The sequence below is a fragment of the Mustela lutreola genome, chromosome 5, assembly GCF_030435805.1.
Source record: "Mustela lutreola isolate mMusLut2 chromosome 5, mMusLut2.pri, whole genome shotgun sequence".
NCBI lineage: Eukaryota > Metazoa > Chordata > Mammalia > Carnivora > Mustelidae > Mustela > Mustela lutreola.
The window spans coordinates 89,919,390-89,939,959 of NC_081294.1; the positions used below are offsets into that span (position 1 = coordinate 89,919,390).

Here is a 20,570-nt window from a genome sequence, read left to right on the forward strand (position 1 = left end):
ATAACCTCTGATTTAAAAATACACTGTAAGTATAGAAATCTGTATGTGTCTCTCTTTTTTGTCTGTACATTCACTTCCCACTTTGGTCAGCATAAAAGCAAATGGTATTGGTTAAGGGACTAGAGATGGTTCAGATAATCAGGCTGAAAATCTGAAAACTTAGTTCAACTAGTAAATCCATCAACAGGACTAGGAAATTCAGAGATCTCTATCACTGGATTGGATGTCCATAACAAGCAATATGTTAAAAGCAAAATAACAATAGGAATGGAAAAGAAAACATTTTTTTTAAAGATTTTATTTATTTATTTGACAGACGGAGTTCACAAGTAGGCAGAGAAGCAGGCGGAGAAAGAGGAGGAAGCAGGCTCCCCGCTGAGCAGAGAGCCCGGTGCAGGGCTCGATCCCAGGACCCTGAGATCATGACCTGAGCAGAAGGCAGAGGCTTTAATCCACTGAGCCACCTAGGCACCCAGAAAAGAAAACATTTTTAAGTAAAATTGAAATTAACCCTGAGATCTATGAAGAGATTATCAGAACCTCAAAAATCATCACTGAGTTTCCCTGCCATAAAACCTAGAAAACAGAAAATGAAGAGGATGATGTTCACCAAGTCATTTTCAGGGTCATCCAAATGAGAGACTATGTGGCCTCTGGAATATCTGTCACCATCTTTCGAGCATAAATATCCCAGTGACTTCTTAAAATCAGCCCATGAGGATACCAAACTCTAGGAATTTATCCATTCCTTATAAGTTGTCCAGTTTGTTGGCATATAGATTTTCATATCATTCTGACACAACTGTTTGTTATTTCTGTAGTATCAATCATTACTACTCTTCCATTAGTGAATTTGTTTATTTGGACCCTTCTCTCTCTCCCTCTCTCTTATTATGAGTCTGGCTAGAGGTTTATCAATTTTGTTGATCTTTTCAAATAACCAGCTCATGGTTTCATTGATCTATTCACTGCTTTTGTTCTTCGTGGGTTAGTGTGTGCGTGGGTGTGTTTCTGTATCATTTATTTCTGCTCTAATCTTTATTATTTCCTTCCTTTTTCTGGGTTTGGGTTTTGTTTATTCTTTTTCTAATTCAATTAGGTGTAAGGTTGAACTGTTTATTTGAGATTTTTCTTGCTTCTTGAGGGCAGCCTGTATTGCTATATACTTCCCTCTTAAAACCTCTTTTGCTGTATCCCAAAGGTTTTGGACCATTGTGTTTTCATTTTCATTTGTTTCACATACTTTTTGATTTCTTCCTTGATTTCCTGGGTGACCCATTCAATGCTGAATAACATGTTATTTAACCTTCATATATGCGTGCTCTTCCCAAAATTTCTCTTGTGGTTAATTTCTAGTTTCATATTATCTACCAAAACTAAGATAGGAAAAAATAGAAAATTGGAACAGACTGATTACCAGCATTGAAACTGAATATCTAACAAAACAAAACCTCCCAAAAAACAAAAGCCCAAGACCAAATGACTCTACAGGTGAATTCTACAAAACATTTAAAGACGTTACCACAGGCGCCTGGGTGGCTCAGTGGGTTAAAGACGTTACCACCATTCTTCTCAAATTATTCTAAAACATGCAATGCAAAGAAGATGGAAAACTTCCAAATTTACTCTGTGAGGCCAGTATCACCCTAATAACAAAACCAGATAAGGATACCACGAAGAAACAGAACTATAGGCCAATATTTCTCATGAATACAGATGCAAAAATCCTCAACAAAATATTAGCAAACCAAATCCAACAATATGGTTAAAAAAAATCATACACCACATCAAGTGGGATTTATTCCTGGGATGCAGGGGTGGTTCAGTATTCACAAAACCATCAATATGACACATCACATTAATAAGAGAAAGGATAAAAACCATATGTGGTTTTTGATAGATGCAGAAAAAGCATTTGACAAAGTAAAACATCCATTCATTATAAAAAATCTCTGCAAATTAAGTGTAGAGGTGACATACCTCAACATAATCAAGGCCTTATATGAAAAGCCCAGAGCCAACATTACTCTTGGTGGCAAAGAACTGAGAGCATTTCCCCTAAGGTTAGAAACAAGACAATGTCCACTCACCACTTTTATTTAACATAGTACTAGAAGTCATAGCCAAAGCAATAAGACAACATAAAGAAATAAAAGGCATCAAAACTGGTAAGGAAGAAGTAACTCTCTTACCATTCACAGATGACATCATACAGAAAACCTAGAGACCCCACCGAAAACTACCAGAACTGATAAATGAATTTGGTAAATTCAGAAGGATACAAAATCAATGTATAGAAATCTGTTGCATTTCTATACACTACTAATGAAGCAGCAGAACATGAAATTAAGAAAGCAATTCCATCTACAATTCTATCAAAAACAATAAAATATCTAGGAATAGACTTAAGCAAAGAGATGAAAGACCTATACTATGCAAACTATAAAACACCAATTAAAAAAAATTTAGGCAATGTAAAGAAACAGAAAAACATTCTATGCACATGGGTTGGAAGAACAAATATTGTTAAAATGTCTATACGGCCCAAAATAATCTACAGATTTAATGCAATCCCTATCAAAATACTGACAGCATTTTTCACAGAACTAGAACAAATGACATAAATTTGTATGGACCACAAAAGACCTTGAATACCCAAAGCAATCTTGAAAAAGAAAAACAAAACTGGAGGTATCACAGTTCTAGATTTCAAGTTATATTACAAATTGGAAGTAATGGTACTAGCATAAAAAGAGATATGTATATCAATAGAATAGAATAGAAAACACATAAATAAACCCAAAATTATATGGCAATTAATTTTTGACAAAGGAGGAATAAATATACAATGGGAAAAAGGATAGTCTAACAATGGTGTTGAGAAAACTTGACAGCCATGTTCAAAAGAATGAAACTGGACCACTTTCTTTTCTTTTTTTTTTTTTTTAAGATTTTTTTCCCATTCATTTATTTGATAGAGACAGAAGGGGCACAGCAGGGAGTAGGGCAGAGGGAGAGAGGAAAAGCAGACTCCCCACTGAGCTGGGAGACTGACATGGGTCTCTGTCCCAAGACCTGGAGATCATGACCTGAGCCAGAGGCAGACACTTACCCATCTGAGCCACCCAGGTGCCTATGGACCACTTTCTTATACCATACACAAAAATAAACTCAAAATGGATTCAGATACCTAAATGGGAGACCTGAAACCATAGCGATTCTTGAAGAAAGCATATGCAGCAATTTCTCAGATGGAAGCCCTAAAAATATGTTTTTTAGATACACCTCCTGAAGCAAGGGAAATAAAAGCATAGATAAACTATTAGGACTACATCAAAATAAAAAAGTTTCTGCAAAATTAAGAAAACAACCAATAAAATAAAAAGGCAATCTATGGAATGAGAGAAGATATTTACAAATGACATATCTGATAAAGGGTAGTGTCCAAAATATATAAAAAACTGATACAATCAACAACCAAAAAACAAATAATCCAATTTAAAAATGGGCAGAAGACATGAACAGACATTTTTCCAAAGACATACAGATGGCCGACAGATGCATGAAAAAATGTTCAACATCACTCACAATCAGGGAAATGTAATTCAAAAGGACAGTGAGTCATTACTTCACACCCATCAGAATGGCTAAATCAAAAACACAAGAAACAACAGGTATTGGTGAGGTTGTGGAGGAAAAGGAACTCTCTTGCACTGCTGATGGGAATGCAAACTGATGTAGCTACTATAGAAAACAGTATAAAGTACCCCCAAAATGTTAAAACTAGAATTGCTCTATGATCCAGTGACTGCACCACTGGGTATTTGCTCCCCAAAATATGAAAATGATAACTGAAAGAGATTCATGCACCCCGTGTTTATTGCAACATTATTTACAATAGCCAAAGTATTGAAGCAGCCTAAGTGTCCACTGATAGATGAATGGATAAAGAAGAGGTGATATATATATATAATCTCTATCTATCTATATATAGATAGATATATCTATCTAGATATTCTACATATCTAGGTATCTAGATAGAATAGATATTCCATCATATATTTTATTTGTGTGTGTGTACACAAACACACATACACACACACGCACACACATATACATACACAGCACATCATTATCCATTCATATATTTACAAATGTGATATATATATAATAATAAAATATGATGAAATATTATTCAGCCAGAAAAAAGAATGAAAGCATGCCATTAGCAACTACATGGATTCAGCCAGAGAGTATAATGCTAAGCAAAATAAGGTACTCAGAGATAGACAAATACCATATCATCTCACTTGTATGTGGAATTGAATAAACAAATGAGTAAAGGAAAAGAGAATAAGAGAGACAGACCAACCAAGAAATAGATTCTTAACTACAGAGACAAACTGTGGGCTATCAGAGGGAAGGGGATAGGGAATGAATGAAACAGGTGATGGGGATTAAAGAGTACACCTATCATGATCAAAACATAAATTAAAATTAAATTTAAAAGGATTATCAAACTTTATTATAGAAGGAATATTTGTGTCACCCCCAAATCCCCATTTTGATGCCATATACCCCAGCGTGATAGCATTTGGAGATTAGAGCCTTTGGGAGATAATTAAGATTAAATGAATTTACAGTGAGAAGGTCAGGAAGAGAGTGCTCTATCAGCCAGCATCTTGAACTTGGACTTCCCAGCCTCTAGAGTGATAATACATTTCTGTTGTTTAAGCCCCACAGTCTGTGGTATTTTGGTTAGGGCAACTGAGCTGAGCAATATACCCTTTTGCCCCAGTGACAGGATTTTATATTTATTTGGAAAATGAACTTCATTTAAATTTATGAATGGGTACAAGATGACCTAGAATCAAAGAATTCATAACTGGCTGGAAATAAACTCTCACCTAATTTAACCACTCTGTTTTGCCTGAATCTTTTGCATAATATGGATCTTGGAAGTTATTCTTGAACCCTTTTAGTGAGAAGAATGCACTTCATTTCCTGGTGTTTCCATATGATTTGTTTCTGGACCAGATACTATCACTCAGCTCTGTAGCTACAAAAAAGCATCTGCAAACCTCAACATTGAATTTATCAAGCAACTACTATGTGCAGATATTTTCCTCTTCATTATGATATACTTTTTCTTTTCTACATACATAAGCACTAAGACTCAGGAAAGAAAAATAATTCCCTGAAAGTCAGATCTTTAAGCACTAGTGGATGTGAGGATTGAATCCAGGTATCTGCATTCAAAAACTGTTCTTCCCACTGCAAAGAATGGCCTCTAAACTATTTTTATTACATATCCCTAATGGGAAAAACACTTTCAATGTATTTTCCCAATTCACATATTTATCAATTATACACATTTACATCTGTGCATTTATTGAACATACATTTAAAAAGCTGAAAAGAAAGTAAATATAAACAGGAGTCCTAACATTTTCTTTCTGAAGCCCAAATTTGAGATTGTTGCACTGGATCTCAATGGCTCCCTTATACTGGTAATACAGTAAAAAGCCAGATCAGTGAAAGTATATTACAATATTGAAAAGCTTGAGAACCTAACATTGTGCTATCCTGATAATTACTCCTAATACAAAGAAAAGTAAATCTATTATTTTAAGAATTATTTTCAACAGAACTACAAGCTGGTGGAGTTATGTCTTTAACCTCAGAAAAGTCATACTATATCAATATTTCACTGAAGAAATGCCAAGGAAAGTCTGATTCATGGATGTGATGCTGGTATTGCTGTAAATGGTTCCTTTATCTTTGGGACCAGTGGATTGAGAAGAACCACTAGAGTTAACAGAGCATGCTAAAAGGCTGGGGTAGAGTCTTGACCACTGCAGCAAATTAAACTAATTAAAAGCAGAGTTCTTGCTAGAGCACTTTTCATAAGATTTTCTAACAGCTTCAAAAAGCATAATCATTATTAATTACTCTTCCTGTCCTAAATTGCTATACTATGTAGATAGAAGGGGAAAAAATCCTACATGTTTACAACTAAATGCTGTTCTAGAATAAAATTAGATGACTTCATGAAAACATATTTGAGTTAGGAAAAGGCAAACTTTAAATAGAGAAATTAGTTGATCCATTATAATCCAGAATAGTAAACAAAAATAAGGCTTCCCTTCTACACAGGATTTTCCTGCTTTTAAACTTATGCTATATGAGTATATGCCCCATATACTCACCAAGCCTCATTGCGCCAACCATGGTTTTGAGATAGGATGGTTTTATAGTAAAACACTAAAATCTGTAACTGTTGTACAAAATAAGACTTGTTCAGTCCCATGAAAGCAGAAGTCAGAGCAGCAAGAACTATCCCCAGCTTCCACAGATGGGGAAGACCCCCTGGAAGGTGAGTACGGAGAGAATCCTGTTTATGCTCTGCCCTTTTGGCATGTGGACCAAGAACCAGCACCCAGAAAAAACAAATGTGACCTCAAATGCCCCAAGAGGTATAAAACTCCAAGAAGTCACAAGGACTTCAGATGAGACATGTGAAAATGAAATGTCAGTCCACTAGGAATAGGCCTGAAAACTTTAAAAAGAGGTACAGCATAAATATCACAAAATGTATGGGAGAATTTTCTTGCTGGAAATAAACACTTCATGGAAAGGGTCTTCTGCCAGATCAAGGGTTTTCCTTTTCTTCTCCTTCCATTTGTAATTATTATTAAATCAGAAAATACAGGGTTTATAAAGAACCAGATGCTACCTAAGTGATCATCTGCTTTGTATTTTATGATATTTTAATTTTTTTTTTCCTTGAATGCCCTAATTTTTACAGAACTTCACCTGGACAACATGGTTTTCCCAACACTGGCATTTTACAGGCACTTAACATAGGTAAAAGCAGGTAAGAGACAGTCATTATTATTTTTAATCCCAGCTTTGAGTACATTTTCAGAACCACAGAGAGGAAAGAACACAGGCTTTCTTGCTTACAAGTTATGGTAACCCCAGGGCAAAGCCAGAGATAGAACTCATTAGGTACCTTCAATATACCAAGCAGTTATTGTCCTTTCCCCATTACCCATAACATTAGTGGAGTCAGTAATTTGTCAAATATTCCACAGTGGAGAATTGAAAGAGCTAGATTTTGAACCCCATTCTGTGTGATTTTAAAGTTCACCTATTTTTTTTTTTTTTTCAACTAAACCAAGCCACCTTTCAGGCAAGTCATTTCATTTTCCCTGACCTACATCTCAGTTTCCCTATCAGCAAAATAAAAGGGCTGAGTTGGAAGATCTTTAAGTTCTCTTCCAACTATAAGAAACCATATACCAGCAACTCCATAAAGTTAATAAGCCCTGTAAAATAGAGTGAAATCATTTTTCTGAGAGATAGATATTAATACCATGTATTCTAAAAACAAATGGTGTGGACAGTTGAAACAATTATGTAAGTGAGTAAAGGAAAGCTTAAAATACTTGCTTTTGATATTTTCACCTGATGTGCGATGTATTGTAGAACAGTTGCCCACTTCTTAAATTTGTGGACCTCTTTCATTGTCATAGATAAATTTATGAATCACAATGGCAAAATTTAAAATATTTCATATTTTAATAACATGATAAAAATGATAATATTTTTAAATTTTGTCCATTTACTATAAAAGTTTACATATAAATTAATCCTAATAATGTTTGACACTATTAACCCACTTAGACATTCAACTAATTTAGCCATTTTCAATTTAATAAGCAGTGTAAGTACTCTGATTTACTTTAAATTGATGTAGCTTATATTATTTAACTTATTTTGAATTAATTTTTAAGAAAATAATCATTAATAAATTTTAAAATTACATATTTTACTTGGTTCAGGAACAATATAAAACTATAGATCAAAACTAATCACATTGGGACACCTGGGTGGCTCAGTGGGTTAAAGCCTCTGCCTTCGGCTCAGGTCATGATCCCAGGGTCCTGGGATCGAGCCCCGCATTGGGCTCTCTGCTCAGCAGGGATCCTGCTTCCCTTTCTCTCTTTCTGCCTACCTCTCTGCCTACTTGTGATCTCTGTCAAATAAATAAATAAATCTTTAAAAGAAATCACATTATAGCATCAAAAATACTGACAAAGTAACACCTATTTTTATGAGCTGAATTTTGAAAGTTTCTCTTAAAGCAACTAATAGAAGTCCTGTTTTATTTACACATGAGGAAATAAGAGAATATATCTAAGGCTGCTATGTCTTAGCACTTTTCCACACATAATATTTTACAGGAATAAACAGTCTTTCTTTCCAATAAATTAAAAACCAAAGGAGAAATAACTGTCACTGTATTTCCCCCTGTTCACCATATTCAGTTTCCAGAGATATACTGGGGATGCCACGTAAGACTTTTAAGCAGATAAAGGCAACTTGAAGATCTGCTGAAGGCAGCTTGGGGCTAACCTTGCAGGATTTTGTTTTTTTAATTTCAATAATAGTATCCCTCTATTTTCTATATTGAATCAACAGTCGGTATATGTTTAATAATTAACTTGAGTTTCCCAGTCTATCTATTGTGTGAATTAAGGAAGATTGCTTTCCACCCTTCTCTATCTTGAAACACTGCACATCTCCACAGCTGTGGACTCAGACTAACCCTCTCCCTATCCCCTCCCTTCCACCTCGGCAGAAGGACGGCATCCATTTTGTTAACTACAAGCCCAGGAGGCATTTTCCATACTTTCCTCTCCCCTAGATCCTACATCTAATACTTTTCCAAAAGCCCTATCTTTTTTTCCTCCCCAAATATCTCTTAACTATGTTCAGTCTACCTCCCTACAGTTACCACCATGGATTCGTTATTCCAGGTTTTGTTCATGACCTTGAGGCTCCCACTTTCCCTAACACTACAGGATCAAGATGCATCAAGTTCACTCTGCCTGAAAGCCTCCTCTTTGTCTAAGTCACGGTTCAGATTACAGACTTCCCTAAGGATCCCCTTTTCTCAGGAACTCCTGGACTGACCTCCCTGACTGAGTCAAGTCATTCTGTTATAGTCATCACCGTGCTAGGACATTTCTCTCAACAGGTATCACGAGGTATTCCTTCCCTCGTTCCTTTACCACATAATTACCTATCATGTGAGAGAAACAGTGACAAATAAATAAGCAAAGCCTCTGTCTCAGGAAGTTTACATTCTAGGATGGAGAAAGAAGCCATTACATAGGAGGACGGGTGGAAGGTATTTGCCCTATGGAAGGAAATATGGTGGAGAATTACTGTTTTACAGCTATGTGTGTGATTCTTTGATGCAAGTCTCCCTCGCACAGGAGACCCTAAAGACCACGCTTCACTTTTGTGAAGCCCCTGGGGACCACGCTTCGCTTTTGTACTATTCACATGAGTTCCTCCCATTTTTATCCACCACAACCACAAATTATGCTCCCAAAGGAGCAAAATGTCACTTAAAGCAAAGGGTACTTTGTTTATATTTTGATAGCTAAAATTCTTCATGGATCCTTTCCAAATAGAGGAAGAATTCAGAGCACTAATCATTAAAAAGAAAACTATGCCAGATTTTGAATGTGAGGAGAAAAATATAACCACTCTTTAAGTGCTCAGGGATAAATAATTGTCTAAAGATTATCTTTTTTTCCTCTCTTTTGTATGCCCGAAGTTTCACAGTGACACATACAATATACGTGGAGACATGCAGGGAGGAGCAGAGGCCATTTTAACATTTAGAATATTCTCTTTGGATTTTTAAATGTCATAATGCCTAAGACGAACGTTCTCAAATCCTAAACTAAATTAATTCTTAAAATTTTCCTCATCAAAAACAGGAAACACCTACTTCTAAGTGCATAATGTTGGACTTTATTATAATAGAGACTTAAGAAGCACAGGATGACTTTTCCAGACCTGTGCAAGATGAACTTTTGGAACTCTAAGGTGACAATTTCTAACTAGGCAGAAAGTTTGGCTCTTTTCTCTGAGAAACAGCAATTTCCTGCCTAGAGTCATGTAATTAAGGGGAAGCACTTTCTTTATGCCAGTGGATTTTGGAGAAGCTAAGAAGCAGTGAAATGAGAGCTCTACTGTTTGCATTTAGATACACATAGGCAATTCAGATTCTCTTAATCTGGGAATTGTGAGCCTTTCCACCAAGATGAAAATTTCTGCATTAAGCAAATATAAATAGGAAATCTCCTAGCATCATTAAGTGCTCACAATTCCTTAAAGTCACGGCCCAGTTAATCATTTACTTTTAGAATGTTTTCCTCCAAGAACAGGGCAATGTTTAATAATATTTTTTTAAATATCCAAAATATTCTCTCCTTTGCCTTTACACATTTCTTTTCCTATCACATGGAAACATGGCAATGAAATTAAATGAAAGAAAGAAGCATTATATGAATGGTTTACTTTCATATTTAACTTAAAATTTAAAAAACTCAGTAACATAAAGATGTGTGGGCAGTTGGCTCATTTGTATGCAAGTCACCTCCTATTACAATGAGCAACTATATGATGAACAAAGGAACTCCAGGCTCCAAGCCATAGCCCTTTCTTTTATCCAGTAATCCATACAACCAAACACACCAGGAAAACAAATAACTTCCACATTTCCTCAGAGTTTGTTCGATTTCTTCCGTTGGTTATTAAACACCGTCTGGACTCCAAGAACTGGCACACTTCTGGGTACATCCTCATTTTTTAAGAAAACCTACTGAGCACACTGTCCTTCCCTCTCCACAGGCATTGCTCACCCTGAAAAGCCCAATAGTAATTCCGCAGAAAGAATCAGAGATGGCCTTGGGCCATCACAAAAGAATCACGGGTTATAACACAAAGAGTTCTCATATTAGAGAAATGTGTTTGCATTTGTGGTTTTTCTGATGTCTTCAAATGAATGTTCCTACGTCACAACTGCATCAGTTTGGATGCTTTTTTTCCCTTTGGGTAAATGAACAAAGGGACATGTTCTTAGAGCTTGCCTCATAGAAATTAACTGCCGCTTTTCATCCTTGCCTTGTGTAGCTTTCTTGGGGTTACTCTGTTTTCTTATACTTCCTTCCATAAGCTAATATGAATCTAAAAATTATTACTAATTTGGTGCCTTAAAGAGAGTAGGTAGTTGGAAAGAGGGCTTAATCTACAGTGGGGCCCTGAGGACATTCACTTAAAAAAACGTTAAAGGAGGAGAGAAATTAGAGACATATGCTAGAGTAGACCACTCATGGAAGTGATGTCCTCCTGATCAACTATTCTCATTATTCACCATGTACATGAACTTTTGGAACGTCACTGATTGAGGTACTTAGCAGCATTAATTAACTTTATCCTTTTGGACTTGCCCAGAAAATTCAATATTCAAAACACAAATTTCCTCAGTTTCGGTTTCTAATCATACAATTTTCTGCATCAATCCAAATCTCAGAGCATCCAGTCTCATACGTTTAGGCTTATACAAATGAATGGTAAGGCTTACAAACTGGCTGAAAGAGAATTCCCATCAAATGTCAACCAGGCCACAGAGACGAACAAGTCTCCATTTGTTAACAAGCTGCATACAGTCCGACAACTGAAAGTTGGAGAAGAGGCTTCCACAAGCCTGTTCATGATAGCACCGTATTAAAATATAAAGAAAACAGAAAAAAATTATGTGTACGCATTTTTAGATAAGAAATGAAAACAAAAGGTACTTACACTTTTGCTCCGAGAAAGCAAATCACAGGTATTTCTTTTCATGGTGGTGCTTCAGGTAATTCAAGCGGACAATAGTTGTTTCCAATGTCACTGCTTTCACTGCAACAATTATCCACTCAAAAGCCAAATGGCATTCTGAAGAGAAAAGCAAGGAAATGTTTAATCAAGTATATGATTAACACATGTACTTCCAAATGCTATCTTAGACTAGGACAGTAATTCTTAAATTATTCAGCACAACAAGCTAACATGGTGCAGTGTTTAGAGCCATAAAAGTCCACACAAGCGGCATTTCCAAAACAGCTTTTGTTAAATGTAAGTTAGAGATTTCAAACACCATCTGTTTTCCATTAAATATTCAAGTCTACATTACTAGTGGCTTAACAAAAATAGGTACGGTAGCCACAATTTACACTTACATGTATGAAATGAAGATGCATAGTGAGCCGTGGGCATGGTGATTCTGGCTGGTACAGCCGGGGACCCCTCAGTTTTCCACTCAGCATTCACTAAGTAAGGTAACCTTGTCCACCACCAGAGGGATCTGACTACATCTGAAAGCCCTTTGACCATAGCATGGTGGCCTCCCGTTTCATCATTAGCAGTAATAAACAGTATAGTGGTTCTTCAGCAAATTTAGTAAGTTCTCTAATCTTTGGGTTCAAAGATGTTGCAAGAAACGGTGGGGAGAAATAGTTTACCAAGTAGAGCAACAACTACGATTGCTAAGAATATCCCAGAGTAGCTGCCACTTGAATGACATGATAGCCTTATTACCTTACCTCCACTTCCCACAAGACATTAAGAGGAAGATTCTGTTTTTCGTGTTGAAGGATGAGCAAATACAATAGCTCTCAGAGTTGTGTTCATTCTGATATTCAGCTGAATCTGGGCATGATTGACATCATCACTGGGAATATTTGCATGTGGGCTGAAATGCCTTTTGGGCAAGAAGTCACTCTAAGAGAATGGGGATAAGGCGAACAGACTTGACCGAAACACAAAAACGCTGACACTGTAGACGGAGGCTAAAACAGGGGGGACAGACCAACTCTAACAACAGCATGTATTCCATCATTTAGATTTACTCTAAGTTTCTCATAAGACTTGTGCCTGAGGTTTAGGGAAAAGAGTAACAGTAAGCAAGGTCTGAAGGAGTTTGTTTAACTGAAATGATGGGAAAAATACCAAAGTGCAGGATAGTGTGAATTATATTTTCAAAAATATAGTACATTCAAACAAAGCAACTATATATACTTTACAAAACACACCAAACACATGCAAGGAGGGAACACAACATCTCTCTGGGCCCTCAGCTACCAGGGAAGCCACTGGTCCCTCACACCAGTGCACAGGGCTCTCCAGAATCCTGCCGTGGCACACTCTCAAGGCCCAAAGACTCATTTTGAATCCCTGTCAATCACCCCTCAAGACTTATGAGACTAAAAGGCAGATACTTCTAGGGAGACCAGAGATCCCACAACAGCAAGGAAGAGCTAGAACCAGAGAAATCCAGTTTATCACTGCTAAGAATATCCCAAGTCACAACTTGGGAGATCCAAAGGACACTGAAATACAAAGTCTTCTTCTAGGGTTCAAAAAATGTTTGCCCGAGGTTAAATAAAAATGCATAAATGAAAAGTGACTTTATAGGATAAATATGGTTTCTTTGAGTATGTGAAGATTATTTTTCAGGGAGTAGGGGCTGGAAGAAAGAGGGGATCCACAAATGGAAAGTTCTCGACAAGCATACCTCCAGGGCTTTAGCCACATTTCTCAGTGGGTTTTAATGCCCTTCATTTTATAAGTTCTCAGAAAACATGAAATTATATAACCAACCTTGAGTCCATTTAAGAAGTGGACAGAAATAATATAAATAGAACTAAATATTCCACATCTAGGAATAAAATACAATCTAACTAAATGCTGGGGGAAGCTTATACACTGTCAGAGAAAAATACATTCAAAATCTTTAATGACTCACTCAGTAATTAATGAGTACTCTTAGGGGCAACCAGGGAATAGTCAGTCGCCCCTAGTGGGCTAGTAACTCACTGGTTTTAAATTAACAAATCAGTCAAATCAGACGAATCATGGAATTGACCTGGTAAGGCTTGCTGAATTCATCAAGTTTTTAAACAAATTTGCCTCGATACCACTTAAAGACTTCTCTATAGGAATTTGGGACTTGTGGATTTGGAGGGAGGCAAATGACTATAACTGAAATTTGACTGTTGTTGGGCTGAGCTTTCTCAGCCTATATACTTGGAGGCAGTGTGGCCTGGCTACAACAGTATGGACCTTGAAACCAAAGAGGCATAGGATTTGAAACTAAAGAGGTTAGGATTTCAGCTCTCCAAGGGCATTCTGTGTAGTTTTCAGCAAATTACTTAACCTTACTGTTTTCGAGATCTGCAAAAAGGTGATCATACTCATGTGTGCTTTGAGTTCAAATGACCTGATGTGTATAAAATAATGTCTAGAAGAATGCTTAGCTCACATTATCACCATCACCATCATCATCAGCCTTCATTGCTACCTTTTTCTTCTCTCAGTACCAAACGACAAGCACCAACAATCCATTCTTATTTTTCCATTTAAAAGTGTTCAACTCCATCAGATAAGACAGAACTAAGCAAATATACTTTCAAATAAATGGTAATGAATAATGTATCAGTTAAGGTCCCAGGAATAAATAGCACACTCATATTAAGACATTTAAGAAGGGGTTAGAAAAGAGATTATTAAAGAAGATGACAATGGGGGAGGCACCTAGATGGCATGGTTGGCTAAGCATCCAGCTCCTGGTTTGGGCTCAGGTCATGATCTCCTGGTCCTGGGACAGAGCCCTGCATGGTATCTGGCTCCACGCTGAGTGAGGGGTTTGCTTCTCTTCCCCTCTCTATCTCCCTCTGACCTTCTCCCTGACTCGTGTGTGCATGCATACGCATGTGCTCTCTCTCTCTCTCTCTCTCTCTCTCGCTCGCTCAAATAAATAAAACCTTTTTTAAAAAGAAAGATAAGAGCAGGGTAAAGAAATCTACAAATGATAGTGATCGTGAATAAAGGACAGTAATAATGGAGTTTTTATCGCCCCCAAAAGGGACAAGGGTAGGGCACAGATACCTAGGGGGAGAGTGTCATGGGGTAAGCTGCCTTGAAAAAGGTTATTCCCTGGGACATGGCTAGTCTCAGCTGACCCAGAAAGGAAAGAGATAAGGAGATGAATGTGCTCTCATTCTCCTCTGATCTTCTGATCTCCTGCTGGGACTCCCCACTGGCCAAATGCAACAGAGCCAGAGGGCAAAGGAAGCTGCTGCTGTCCACCTCACTGAGCTGAGACAGAAAGCATCCCAGAGCGGGGTGGGGAAGAGAGCAGAGCGGGAGACGCTCCACACAAATGGGATCTGCAGCCCAGGAAGAGGATGGCACTTCTCTGCTCCTTGCATCCTAAGAAAAATATCAGATTGCACTTTTCTGCTCATTTCATCATAAGAAAAATATCATTTATCTTTCATCTTCCTGATAAAACTATGAGGTAGATACCATTAATGAATTCTTCCCATGGCACAAAAGAGGAAATCAGCTCCAAGCACTGAACTGCCGAGTAAATAGCAAAATCAGGATTCCAACCTGATTTGTCAGACTCCAAAGTCCATGTTTTTGTCTAGGCTGCCATCGTGCTTCGCAGCCAATATCCGGCATGAACCAATGCATTTTAATGATCAACAAATGGTAACCTCTGCAAATACCAAAGCTGTGCCCAAACCAAATAATGTTTGATAAAAGAAAAAAAGGAGGTTTACTCTCAGGAAGGCAGTTATTTAGCTCCTACGAATTCCTCCCTCAGCAAAGATAATGCCATGAGGCAGCACAAACGCTTGCTCCCTCCAGGGGCACTAAACAGAAAACCAGGTGAGAGAACACTCACACATGCAATTTCATTACTATAGGAGTTCCCACATGAAAGTTAATTAGGGAGAAGGAAGAGACAGCTCCTGCAGGGAGAACACGTTAAAAATAGAGAGGAGGTAGGGAAGATAGACGGTGCTGCAACATTCAGAGAAAGAATCTGAGCTCTAGCACCTGTATAAATTTTGTGGCTTCGATGAAAGGATAAGAGCATGAAGACAGGCTCTTTCCTAGAGATTAAGGTTTTAGAGAGTGAAAAATGCCCCGAACTGGGCATCAGAAGAAGTTCCACTTACAGCAATGTGACATATACACAAGCTGAGTGATATTAGGAAAATCCATTCTCTTTCTTCCTCCACCAGTGGCTTGCTTCTCTGTGAAGAGGAGATAGCATTATCTCCACAACCCACCTCATAAGGCTGTCATGGGGATCAATTAGATAGCGTGTCGAAAAGTTTTCTGGAATCTATCAAGTTCCCTGCAAATGTAAGTTGCATCTATTCATTGAAACATCAGATGTGCCAATACAGGGAGACCCTCTAAATATGACTGAAAAGGTTCTAATTACTTACAAATGTTAGAGAGATGACTGAATATAGTTTATGTATTTTAAAGAAATTTTTTGTTCTTTATTCTTTTGTAATTCATATTTTTTCTCCTACATTATAATTAATTTCATGTAGTGACTGCTGAATTATAAAATCATTCAGATGAATTAATTTTAAAAAACCTACACATTTATTGGGCATCATGAACTGGCCAAGTGTTCTGCTAAGCTCTCAGATAACCTCCAAACTTTCTAGATTCAGAGCAGAAGGATGGTGCAGATACCGTTGCCTATGAATGATCAAAGGATAATCAGTTAGTCTCCTCTTCACCACCTCAGCAAGATCTGTTTTTCTAGGACTGTATAAAATACACATCAAAATGAAATCAGGATAGGGTGCCAGGGTGGCTCATCGGTTAAGCGGCTGCCTTTGGCTCAGGTCATGATCCCAGGGTCCTGGGACTGAGTTCCACATCGGGCTTCCTGCTCAGCAGGGAGTTGACTTCTCCCTCTAGCCCTCCCCACTGTTCATAAATGCACTCTCTCTCTCTCTCTCCCTTCCTCTTAGATAAATAAAATCTTAAAAAAAAAAAAAAAAAAAAAAAAAAAAAAAAAAAAAAAAAAACCAGGATAGACAGTCTCTTTCCTGGATTAGATTCTAATCTAAAAAGAAAAATAAGTAGATATGACACATATTTAAAGAAAAGTAAGTTTGATCACTGTAAAAGATAACCCCAAGTACAATAAAAATGACTCAATTTATCAAGGATTGTCCACCAAAATATGTGCAAACAAGAAACCTGGTGGTAGCAATTTAAGAGTTAAATGTTCAAAAAGTTAAGGGAGAAGATGCATATGAGTCAAAAACAGACTTTTGATGAGGTTTGAGTTAATGCCATATGCCCTTAAATGCCCACTAATTTGCCCCATCCACACATAAGATAGGTAGCATGAACTCTTGCCCCAGTGTCCTGTGGCTAGATCTGTGCAGAGACAAAGGAAGAAAAGGCCCTGGTACTTCCTTATACCATCTGAAGTTCTGACTTAAGAGAAAAGAGTCCTTCCTGGTCTAGATCTGAGGGTGACCAGAGAGTTTCCTGCCTATTTATACCCTGCCTCTTTTCTCCAGCATGCCCAGTGAAAGATGTCCCTTATCTGAGCTCTGGCTAGAACTTACACAATTTGAGATATACAAAGAGCTCATGGCACACATGAGGAAACCAAGGCACAGGAAGATAAGCAATTTGCCTGAAATCAGGGGGCTATGTAGAACAACACAGAAATAAACTTGAGATCTCCACACTCTCCTGCCCAGACCTCTGTTCAGCTAGGGATGTCGCCTTATGCACTGATTTTCCTAAAACCCACTCTACAGGATGACGCAGAGCTATCTGTCAGCATGCCCAGCAGAGTTCAACAACTTAGTTCTTGCTGAATTTCGTAAAATCTGCTTCTGACACAGGGATGGCCCTTTTTAGTGAGGTTGTAGCTTGTGCTACCTCACAGAAGCCAGGGCGATGTACCTCAACAAGAGGGGCCAGGTGACCTGAGACTTAGAAGTTTAACGTGACTTTACCTAATGGTCTGTTCCCAACACAAACCTTTCACCCTAATCTGAATGGTCTAATACCTCCAACAACTGTGACATGTTCATTTCCATCTCCTGGCCCTCAATGGGCATTCTTAAGATGTTCTTCTATTGTTCAACTTTTTGAACTTTTCTGTTCTTCAAAGTCCATGAAGTCCTTCTTTCTAAAATGAGAGTTGCCCTGCTACCCCAAGTCACACAGCTTTCAACTTCCTCTGAGTTCCAAGAGTAAAGGCTATCTTGTGCCATGATATCAACTACTATCTTGCGGGTTTTCTCTAACTGCTTTATGGGTTTAATCTCTGCTTCTTCAGTTGAGGGTTGAATAAGTCACATTTTACAGTTTTTTTCATACTATGAGTTATACAATTATAAAATATGAATGCCTCGGGTTAAGAGAAACTCATCACCATTCTTTTGCGTTCTCCACGGGGCTCAACAGAGTGTTGAGCTCCAGCAACCTCTCAATAAAATATATTTAAAAAGAGAAGTATAAGTCCATTAAAAACCATTTTAATTAAGAAGTGGTACAAAATTTGAAATAAAATTTGTCCAAGTGTGGAAAATATTCAATTTCAATATTTGTCAAAGAAATGAAAATTAAAATCCCAACATTTTCATTTGTCTTGCCTACCAATTAGCAAAATTCAATTTTTTTTAAATAAAATACTTGATAATGCTGTATATATGATGAACTATGCAATTCACCATATATTGCTTATCAGCTTTGAAATGACATAAGTCTTGGGAAAGAAATTTGATACTAAATATCAAAACCAATAACTGTATTGTGTATTTTTTATAGTAATTTGGAAAAACAACCTGAAATATAGTAAGTGCTTTACATGCAAATGTGTTTGCAACAATGCTACTTAGAGTGATGAAAATTTAAAAACAGTTTAGGGATGCTTAGGTAGCTCAATTGGTTAAGCATGTTACTTCAGTTCAAGTCATGATCTTGGGATCCTGGGACTGAGCTCCACATTGTTTTGGGCTCCTTGCTTCTCCTCTTTTTACCCCACCCCAGCTTGTGCTCTCTCTCTTTCAAATAAATGAAATCTTTTTAAAAATAAAATAAATAAATAAAAATAATTTAGATTTCCAATAGTAATGGAAGAGCTAAATAAAATATGAGAAATCTCATGATGTACTATACAATTAAAAATATACACTGTATAAGACATTTTAATTACATGGGAAAATATTTTTGCTGGAGCATTAAATGACAAAAGCAGGATTAAAGTTGTGGTACAGCATATTCCTATAAAAAGTTATGCACAGAGAAAAGACTAGAAAGAAATATAGGAAACTATTAGCTATATGTAGGTTTTAATATTAAAGATATTTCTATTTTTCTTTCTATAATTTTCAGCTTCTTAAATTTTCAACATTTGGGAAAAATAAACAATTAAAAGTCAAATGAAAAGAAAGTAACTGAATGAATTTGGAACAACTCATTAATCCTCTTTTCCTACTTCAGAGCATCCATTAAATGGTAAACTTCTGTTGGTGTGATTGTTCTGGGAGGTTAGTGGTTTTTACATCCATTTATTTGAGTATTTGTTTTTATATGCCCAACTATGCTATTTTATACAAAGTGTTAGACTTTGCCTTTTGGGAATCTATGGACGGGGAAAAGACTTACTTGGAAAGAAATGGCCAACATTAAGTTCTCGCTCACTGACCCTACTATTTCTTTCTCCATTTGGATGTCTGTTGACCTCCCTTTTTCTTTTGATCCCAGTAATAGTGACACACACACACACACACACACACACACACACACACACACACCTTCAGTCTCTGCTTCATCCAGAAAATTAGTTACTGAGATTCCCCTATGTTAGTTTCCAGTAATGGAAAACACATCAAACTCAGACAAATGTCAATTTTGAATCCACAAGAGACATGGGTTTTGTCAGACCAAGAAGAGCTCAATCCACAAAATACTTTCATTTGCATTAAAAATTAGGAAATGAGCATGGACGAGGAACTGTTTGTCACAATTTGCAATAAATATACTCATAAAATAATAAATTAACTGTTAAACTCTTTACCTCAGTTTAGCTTTTGAGTGTACCTTTTCAGTGTATCTTTTGGGTGGTTTACAGCCTCTTCTTAGTATCTTGCTGAACATTCTATCAAACATTGCATCTCAGCTTCCTGTCTCACCCCATCTCACTTTCACTTACCTCCTTGAGAGGATGAAGCATTTCTTGTGTGTAGAGTTGTATCTTCTACCCACTCTATACCTTCCTTCCCTCTTTCTTCTCTAACTGGCCCTCTTTCCTCAAACTCTAAATAATATCTTAATCTCTCTTCTGGTTAAAACATCCTCCTTAATCCTTCATTCTCTTCCCTCCAAAGGTTATTCTTTCTCTCTATAATCAGATGATTTGAACAAAATTTCTATTAAACTCAATTTCTCAACCTCTTTATTCTGACGTCCACCCCTCATACCACCATAACCTAGTTTTACTCCTTTTACACTTCAATTTCTTTCTCTAACATTTCTAGACCACCATAGTGCCAGATATAACAAGCACTTCCCAAATTCTCTGACTAGAATTCCCTACTATAACATCATCCTCGTTCCTTCTAGAAACTCTATCCTCCTCTCTCTTTTGTGATATCACTCTCTGCCGGCTCTGATGGCTTGACCTCTCTCTACCTCACGGAGTCTTCTTTGGTCCATCTCTTAACCATGAATGATACAACTGTTCTCAGTCTTTATCAATGCTTCTCAAACATGAGTGTATATCAAAATTAGTACAAACTGTTGACCCTCCACTAAATGAATCAGAACCTCCAGGATATGAAAGAATCTGCTTTTGACAAATTGTCCATATGATACTC

At 37.1% G+C, this 20,570-nt stretch overlaps 1 protein-coding gene across 6 annotated transcripts in view; it reads right to left on the reverse strand.

Annotated features, from left to right (window-relative positions):
• LOC131832263 (cAMP-specific 3',5'-cyclic phosphodiesterase 4D-like) overlaps positions 1–20,570 on the reverse strand; it is a 565,899-nt gene that overhangs the window by 254,393 nt on the left and 290,936 nt on the right. For 5 of the 6 annotated variants that reach the window (XM_059175051.1, XM_059175053.1, XM_059175050.1 and 2 more), the window contains one exon: positions 11,668–11,802. The gene's annotated coding sequence lies outside the window, so the exon portion shown is untranslated. Of the gene's footprint in view, positions 1–11,667; positions 11,803–12,086; positions 12,197–20,570 lie in introns of those variants that run through there. The other variant, XM_059175052.1, reaches the window with a different exon arrangement.